This window comes from Coffea arabica, chromosome 4c, assembly GCF_036785885.1.
Source record: "Coffea arabica cultivar ET-39 chromosome 4c, Coffea Arabica ET-39 HiFi, whole genome shotgun sequence".
NCBI classification, from domain to species: domain Eukaryota; kingdom Viridiplantae; phylum Streptophyta; class Magnoliopsida; order Gentianales; family Rubiaceae; genus Coffea; species Coffea arabica.
The window spans coordinates 28,942,248-28,951,775 of record NC_092316.1 but is presented as its reverse complement, the minus strand read 5'-3'; the positions used below and the strand labels follow the sequence as shown (position 1 = coordinate 28,951,775).

The following is a 9,528-nucleotide window of genomic DNA, read 5'->3' as shown; positions in this document are numbered from 1 at the left end:
AAATTATTAATTTATAATAGCCTTACTACTCAATCACCCCACAATAAGTGCAAATGAACCTAGAAAGTAGGGTTTCACTTTTCGTTTTCAAGTTAGAGCGAATTAGGGTTTTCACGTTTTCCCGTAGTATGATTATTCGGTACCGAGAGAGGATCAAATTTGGTAGGTAAGAGTGACTTTTGAATGAGGAAATATTATATGATTAGAGGTGATAATAATAAGTTAGTGATTAGGAGGTAAAAACCCTAGCATACGCGATTTAAGAAAAATCGGTTCACACCGACGGGTATCGATCACTACCGATTGAACCCTATGACGCCCCCACTTCTCCCTAAGGAAAACCAAAGGGTATCCGCGGGACGCCTGCCCAGCTCTCGCCAGGACTCACTACACTCCATCATTCAAGAGCTCGAAATACTATAAGTAACTTCAATACATAATTAAAGTACTTCAAATATCTTACACTTACAACTATGTAGCTTTCAAGCTTAAATACAACCCAGCGGAAAAGGGTACAATAGCCATCCGTTATAATATAACTTAAAATCTTCAAAAGAAAGCAATCTAGTACTACTCACGAGCACCCTTGGTCTCGAACCCTGTAAAAGAAAACCACAACGTGGGATGAGCTACACAGCCCAGTGAGGTTCCAAGACACTCTAACAGTTCAAATAAATCAAGTAGATTGGGCATATCATATGCATGGTTCAAGGTTACACAATGGCATGTTATCATGAGGTGATAATCATTGTACGGGTAATTTGAGACAATTTACCATGGTATGAGACATTTATCATGAGACAGTTATCATGGTTCAAGACATTGGCATGTATAGTTCACGAGTGATTGGAGCTTATTACAGGCATAGCTCAGGATTTTATATTGGCATTTTAGCATGAAACAATTATCATGATACCAGGTAAACATATACTGTAGGATACGGTGTTCCAGTGGAACTCTGTCGGTCATCTGCACCTTATGACTTCCAGATCCCCACGGTACGGTCTGGCCATCGCCTTATCCCTCCAGTGGTAATACTCGAGTATACCGAAACGGTGGCCCAGGGTTCCAACCTACCCGACCGAGCCCAGTCCTGGTTCGAGTAGGTCAGTAACCAAGGGCAGGGCCCAAGTTCAGCTTAGAGCTTACAACATGCACAGGTAACCAAGTAATTCGACAAAAGGTAAAATTCATCATTAGAGTAGGTCGAGTGAGGTAAAGTACACACTCGCCTAATAATGATGGACAGCTTCATATAACATGTGATTCATGATAATCAAGTAATCAAGTAGATACTTAGCACGTAAGCACGTAAGCAATACAAGTTGATTTCATGGGAGCATGTAATTCATGGATATCGAATAGTCATGTAGATTGAAAATCATGTGAGCAAATAGTCAAGTAATCAAGTAGTCATGTGGTTGGTAAACGGTTCACGGTTAACGGTTCACGGTTAACGGTTAACGGTTAAGTAGTGACGGTTAATTGACAGGCATTTGTCATATGAATAGGCCATCATTGGCCGTTATCCCATTTTTACCATGTGAGAGTCGAGGAGATTCACTCCAACGACGTATGCAACCTTAGCATACCAAGTCATGTTATTCGAGCATTTCCAAGCATGAGTTATTCATCTCAAAAGAGAACGAGTGCGATAAAGTACACACTCGACTCCATTTCTCAAAATCAAGTAGGCTAAGTAAATAATCTAGCAAGTTAAGCATGTATCGAGTTCACATGGTCATTTGATATGGTTAATCATTTAACCAATTCATGTAGATATACAATGCAAGTATACATTCCTTAAATAGGCATGAGTATGGTAAATACTTAACACATAGCACTTAACACTTAATAATCATGAAATAAGCGTGTCCTAGACTTATTCAATTACGTATTCCTATATGGAACACTCACCTAGTCAAAACAAGCGAGTAGTTTTCAAACAAGCGTTTAGGTGTCCGCTCTGAGTTCCTCTTGGAGATTCCCTCGAGTGCCTGTGTGACGCCCCGGCCAAAGGAGGGTTTCCTTTTATACAAGTTTTTGTTGAACGAGCGGAATAGTACCATTTTTGAACTTGGAAAAGAAGAAAAATTTTTGGAAATGTGAAGGAGGCCGAATCCGGCCGGAAATCCGGCCGAAATTGAGGAGCTCTCTGCCTTGAATCCGGCCAAGAATCCGGCTGGAAATCCGGCCAGATTCCGACCGGATTCTGACGTGGCACAGCCGGTCAGCAGCTTTGACCGGCTGTTTCCTTCATTAAATATCATGTTTTGCTGTCTTTTGTCTTCATTTTCTGCTGTTGCTCAACCGAGGCCTTGAGAAAGAGAAAAACTCTTCCATTTTCTAGTTTTGATTTCTTCTTAAATCTTGTGATTTCACCGGTGGTTTTGGACAATAATTCACACATGGGCTTGCTATGGTGGCTTAGAGCTTTTGATGGATTGTTTTTGGAGGGGAGGCTCTATGTTGATGGTTTTCTTGAATTTGAGGTAAGTGGCATAAACAAGTTTCCTTTTGGTCTAATATTGGTTAATTAATGATTTGTGGTGATTAAATGTGTTATATTGTGAAGTATTTCATGGGTTGAAGGAATTGATGGTGAATTGTTGATTTATTGGCTATTTTCCTGATTTTATATGAAAGTTATGATTAGGATTGGATTGATGGATTGAAATGGTGTTAATTGAAGCTTTTATGCGTTAATTGTGATCAATTGTGGAAAATTTACGCTTGTGGTGTGAATTCCGGTTTCTAGGGTTTCGATTTGGGGAAAATTCTAATAGTTGGCTTATAAGCATCTAGTTGGCTTGCTTGAGGGGCATTGTGGCCCTAATTGAGTATATTTACTAGACTATAAATTGTATGTACAATTGGAGTTGAATTGATATATATTTGGTATTGAATGGTAGGTTGGAAATGTGTTAAATTAAGGGGTAATGCTGTCCCATTTTTGGAGAGTATATGATTGATTTGAAGTTGTGTGATCTTGATTAAATTTATGGAAATTCTTGTAAATTGGGTGTTGGGTTGTTAAGAGTCCATAATGGTGACATTTCTAAGCTTTGTTTAAGTTCATTCATCCTTGTTTTGGCATGTACATGACTAGTATAGGCTAGTCTCATGTTAAGTGAGGATTTCTAGCCCTTAATTGTGGTTAGTGATGGTTATTTGCAAAGATTGGCTTGGAAGTGTAATTTCAGCTTTTGTTGTATTATTTCTGCCCTGTTTTCGTACTGTACATTTGACCATGTTAAAGACTGATTCGGCTCTTGCTCAAAACATGAAACTTGTAGATATATGAGTTAGCTAGTTACCTGCAAAATTTCAGAGTGATTGGAGTACTGTAGCTTGTGAATTGACTGAAATACCCTTGACTGTTCATAGACCCTATTTTGCGGACAGTTTTCTGCCCTCTCCGAGATTTCGATATTTGATCCTGAAAATGTGTGATTTGGCCTTGGAAATCTTCATAAGAAATGTTGACATATGTTTTAGCTTTGTAACGCCATAAGATTTGTTTCGATCGGATGGGTGTAGCTTTAAAATGCCAAAAGGCAATAGAAACTTGTTAATGTTAGAATTTTCCTTTGCTTGACTTGATATTTGGTTTTAGGATTCCAACTTGATCGAGATAATGAGGTTTGCCGAATAAGCTTCGTGAGCCGTGCTTGGTGAGTGTATCATTAAATGGTTCAATGTACTTGTTATATGACTTGAATAGGTCGAGAGTGTACTTTACCGCTCTTGACCACTTGCTTGCACTATTGTTACTGTTGGACTGTGAAATTTCATGAATATGTGATTTGATATCTGTTAGGGCAATGCCCTATTATTACTGTGAAAACTGAGCTCATTCCCTTGGACCGTTATTCGAGTCGAGCCGGCAAGGGCTTGGGCGATTCGTTAACGAGTCTTCGGGTCACTGATAGGCGAGTGGAGTGTTAACTCCTCGACCTTGCGGTATACTCGAGTATTACCCTTTGAAACTATGAGGTGTGCGGGCCCGATTAGGGGGTGAATGGTGGAAGGAAATGGTGAGAAGAGGTGTCTACGGTTCTTGGTTATCCTCGATGGTTGACGGAGTGTCAACGAGTACGATCAAGTATGGACATCGGAAACGGCCCTTGAGGGCCGAATGTATCCTTTTATAAATGGATGTTTGAACGAAGGCACTTATGCATATATGTTATTTGGCCGTATCATGTAATTGTGCATTTGGTACCTCACGAGCGCAAGCTCACCCCCGTTGTTTGTTTTCCTTATAGGGACACTGTTGGACTCAAGTTTTGAAATGAGTTGAGTTAGTTATGTAGCTAGTTTTGAGTTGCTCCTCGAAAATTTGGAATTTTGATGTAAATGAATTCAAGTACTTTTGAAGTGTACAATTGAACCTTTCTCATGTATATATATGACATATATATATATGTCCTTATCAAGTCTTGGATAAACTGCATTACGTGTTTGATGTGTTTATGCGAGTACCGGTTTCGAACAAAGGAAGAGCTGTATTACGTTATCTGTGTACCTGGATGGCTTGTAATTTGTATAGTTTAGATTTGGAATCGTTTGTGTAATTGTTGGGCTAGGGGAATTGAAATGGATGGAATTACACCTTGTACGGTTTGAATTTGGATCGCCTCTTGTGTAATAGCTTGTGGATATGGTTTGTAATGAATGATTGGACTTGAATGGACGTACGTGTACATTCCGCAGCGTTTGTGATATGTAGTTCTTGGAGAATTTGATATATATATATATTTGAGATTTATATTGTAATTTTTGGAGAACTGTAGTGATTGACGGAGTCCTGGCGAGAGCTGGGCAGGCGGTGTAACATCCCGAATATTAGGAGGTTGTTTGTGAAGAAAATATTAAAGTGTATTTCTTTGGGTTTGATTTAAAACCTAATTTTGTTTTAAAAAAAAAAAGGACTAGAAACCCTAATATGGTAGCCAAAAACCCTAGTTTACTTGTGACTAACCGGTTTTCCTAAATCTCTCATATTTTAATTGAAACCCTAATTTTAATTACTGGAATTGGAAAATTCCTCACGTCTTCTTAAAAATTTCCTTTTATTTGAAAATTATTATTTATTAAAGCTCTACTATCCAATTGTTCAACTATAAGAGTAAATAAACCTAGAAAATAAGGTTTTACACTTCGGTTTCAAGATTTGAGCAAAAATTAGGGTTTTGTGATTTTTCCGCCGGATGAATTTTCGGTACTGGCCAAGGATCAATTTGATGATTAAAAGTGACTTTTAAGTGAGAAATAATATGTGAGTAGTAGCAATGAGGTAAGGTTAGTGAATGGAAAGTAAAAACTCTAGTACGGGTGTTTTTAAGAAAAGCGGCGCGAACCGGCGGGTCCCGCGCATTACCGATTGAACGCACCGCTTGACCACCATTTTTGCTTACCAAACAAATTTATTGAACTTGAACAAAATATCTTCCCCCTCATGATTATAGCTTGACCGAAATTGTGGCTCAAATACAAGGAAAGAAAGAGAAAAATTTTGTGGACAAGAATAGGCCAAGTGTTGGCCAAAAATTGTGGACACAATTACCCTTAACCTCTTACTTCCATATAAGACAAACCAAGCCTCATCTTCCTCCATATTTCTGCATAAGAACCGAGAGAGAGAGAGGGGAGGAACAACAAGAAGAAAAAAAAAACTCCTTCATTTCATCTTCAATCCAACAACTTAGGGAGAAATCAAACAAAATAAACCGATTAAACTTGTTCTTGAGTGACTAGCTAGTGAGTTGTGGTGTGATTCTTGAAGGGGAGAGCTTGTGCTACTCTTGGTGACTTTTATTCAAGGTAAGAGAGTTTATCTCTCCAAGTTTTACTTCTAATCTTGTTATATTAAGCCTAGTAACTTGATTTTATGGTGAGATTATGGATGATGAGCATGTTTTAGTAGTTTTTCCCAATTTATTTGATGAACTAGGGTTCCTGATTTTCTGCTCAAGTTGATGTATGATGCATGAATGTTGCAATTAAAGTTATATAAGGTTGTTTAGTGGTGATTGGAACCAGAAATTTGAGGAAACTACACTTAGAGCTAAAAATTCCAGATTTCTGGAAAATTTCCCAAGCATTCTGTCCGAAATTGTATCTGTATGTTAGAGGCCGAATTGGCCTTTGGTCAAAGAAGGAAAGTTGTAGAGAATGGTGTTTTATAGGTGCCTAAAAAATTTCAGCTCAATCGGAGCAACGCAGAATGTGAAAAGTCCAAAATACCCCTACTGCTTTAAGAATTTCCCAGTAGTCCGTTTCTTCAGTTCAGTCCAGTTTATCACGATTTTTGACCAGGATCCATTCTGATTTAGCTCTGGACCAAAACATGAAAGTTGTAGTGCTCTGAAGTAGCTTTAAAATACCTCTAAGAACACCTGATTCGGACTTGTGTACACTGAGTTATGTCCATTACAGTGTTCTGCATTTAAACAGCCGGTGAATTGATTTCTGGTTGGGTAATTGGAGAATTTGACCTATTTACATTAGAAACTGGACTAAGTGACCTTCATGAACATTGTAGCTCTGTGTCTTAGATTCGAAACGGCATAGGTTACGCCTCAATCCGATAAGCGTAGCCTTGGATATGTTATTTCCGCATTTGTACGTCAAATCTGTTTTGTGCCACATTGAACTTCTGTACTTGCTACTGTTGTGAATCTTATTATTATGATATTGTGAGCCTATGGAACGGCTCTTGACATGAATGGCTGAGATGTATAATGTTGGGTTGTGTTTGAGAAAAACAATGAAGCCTAAAAGGCTGGAAAATTAGGTAAACACAAAGGGCATGCTGCCCAAATTTACGCTCGAAAACTAGAGAACTACTTGCAACTTGAGTAAGGGTTAAGAGTGATTACTGCTTGAACCATCTAGGGTACTTGAGTATTCTTGTTCCGAGGTATATAAGGAAGGACTTGGCCGAGCTTGTACCCTTGAGAAATGAAATAATGACTATTTGGAATATGTTTCTCTTGTACTTTCGACTCGCATGGCATTTTCAAGTATAAATGTTACAAAGTTTTACCGTTTAAAAAAAGTGAGCAAGTGTTTCACGACTACTATCCGAGTGAATTTCAAATTCTTGATTTTATTGAACGAAACGTCTAAGTTTCGAACTCTAGTCATGTTTCAAAGTTCTCAAACTGAGTTTTATCGCAGATTTGGACTCCGAACTCGGAATATAACCTGAAAGTGACCAGTAAAGGCACTATATCTTTTGGTGAGTGCTTTCAAATACTGAATTGAACTTGATACTTGTACTTGATACGTGCCAATATGATTACATGCCACATGCGTGAATTGTTAGGGCAAGAGTGTACTTTATCGCACTTGCCCTTACATGATATACTTGTTTATTGTTGCAATTGACTTGATATACTTGTTTATGATGCGCGCACTTCCTGGAATTCCAGAAACCCTGTGGCGAGTTACTCTAGTCGAGCCGGCAAGGGCTTGGTCGATTGGGTAACGAACCCTGGGTCTCTTGTATTGTCGAGTGGAGTGATATCTCCTCGACTAATCGGTATACTCGAGTATTACCACCCGTGTTCTTGAGGATTTTGGGCCCAGCTGGGGGTTGAACGGTGGACGGAGAGTCGTTTAAGTGGTGTTCTACTGGATCGATTTCTTTACTTGAAAGTTGACGGAGTGTCAACTACTACGTGATCAAGCTCCTGATGATGAATGGAAGTTGGCTCCTGAGAGCTATCCGTATCCTTATGCTTGAAATGATTATTGTTTATTGGATGATTGTTTCTTATGAAAATTTTTTATACTCGCTCATTTTGAGATTGCTACTTGAAGTGTTATTGCTCACTTTTATGAACTCTTCATGCTCGTTACCTTGCTAAATCGAAAACTTGTATTTATAAATAATGGTCAATTTGCTATTTGGAACCTCACTGGGCTTTTAGCTCATACCACGTTATTTGTTCTCCTTACAGGGGGTACGAGCGAGGCATAAGAGATGTAAAGGCTAGCGTAGTCTAGTTACTTTAGACTGTGTTTTGAATTTTGGTTTTGTACTCGCGCTATTCCTCGAATGGAACATTTGTACTTGGATTGTATATATTTTGAACTAGTTTAAGTATATCAAGACTTTGTACTTTGGTTTCTATCAATGTAAATTATAAGCTGGGATTGCGGATATTATTAATGGTGCTTGGGGTGTGTGCACATGATTTTAGTGAGTGAGTCCTGGCGAGAGCTGGGCAGGCGGTCCGCCAAACCCTCTGGTACGCCTTAGGGGGAGGTGGGGTCGTCACAGGCGGCCCGTTGACCCCTCCGGTTCGCCTTAGGGGAAAACGGGGTCGTTACAATTGGTATCAGAGCTTAGGCTTCAGATCTCTGTAGTGTATCCTAAGCTTGAAGTTTAGCATGTCTGACTGTGGGATTAATTTGAATATTATGTGAATGAGGATCTATTGTATCTTAGGTGTTACTGTTGACCTTGGTCGATCAATCCTTGGTTTTGATGATTAACAAACCAAAATGTAGATTTGGGCTAATGTTTTTATGTGAGTAATTTGTTAGAACAGATTCTTGTGGCATAAAAGAAGAAGCAAAAACAGGGCACTCATGTGGGACGTCCGAAAGGAAGCTATCGGACGTCCGAAAGGATGAAGAACATCAAGAAGGAAACTCTGTCGGACGCACATCGATCGCATCGGACGTCCGAGAAATTTCGCAAAGATTTGATGACTCTCTGACGACGGTCGGACGCAGGGTTCGGACGTCCGATAGGTGGTTTGGACGCAGGGTTCGGACGATCGACAGGTGGTTCGGACGTCCGACAGGCCAACGGCTAGTTTTGACAGCATTTAATATTTGACCGTTGGAGGGTCTTTTGGAGCCATTTCTCACCTTCTATAAAAACCCCAAAGCACAAGAAGACAAGGGACTTTTGCCAACACAAAATACAAGCTTACAAGTGAGATTTTTGAGTAGAAAGATTCTTTGTTGGTTGTATAAGGGGTTGGGAAAGTTGGGTTGTGAGGTTGCTCAAGTGAAGGTTATTCTCTAGGAGGAGTAAAACCTTGGTGAAGGTGAACCTATCACTTGAAGTGGTAAAACCTTGGTGAAGGTTGCCTCATTTGTATAAAATAGTTCTTAATTGGGTGAGTGATCTTTCAAGTGTAGGTTGTTGAGGGTTAACTAGAATTGTTGTAAAACTCCTTGGCTCAACCAAAGTGTGTTTGGGGTGAGGAAGGAGTGAGCCTTCACTTGTACATCTTGGTTAGCATCGCCATCAATTGAAGAGGCTATTGGATTGATATTTGGTTTGCATTTCTTATCTTTTCTCTTTAATTAAGTTTTCTTTATTGTGCTTAAATTTGATATATCCTAGTGCATCATTGTGAAATTGTTTGTACTCATTGGGTTGCACCGGGCACTTACAATTGGTATCAGAGCTTGGTCTCTTTTGATCAAGCTTAACCGCTTAGAGTAAAGATCATGGCAACCATAAAAGTTTCTTTTTTAGAAGGGCAATCTATTGATAGA

General features: G+C 39.2%; 1 long non-coding RNA gene across 1 annotated transcript; it reads left to right on the top strand.

The window, feature by feature from the left end:
- Positions 1-5,638: 5,638 nt before the first annotated feature.
- On the top strand, positions 5,639-8,178 carry LOC140004962 (uncharacterized). Its single transcript, XR_011812782.1, has 3 exons — positions 5,639-5,826; positions 7,186-7,246; positions 7,971-8,178. It is a non-coding gene; the product is annotated as an uncharacterized lncRNA (long non-coding RNA).
- Positions 8,179-9,528: the final 1,350 nt, after the last annotated feature.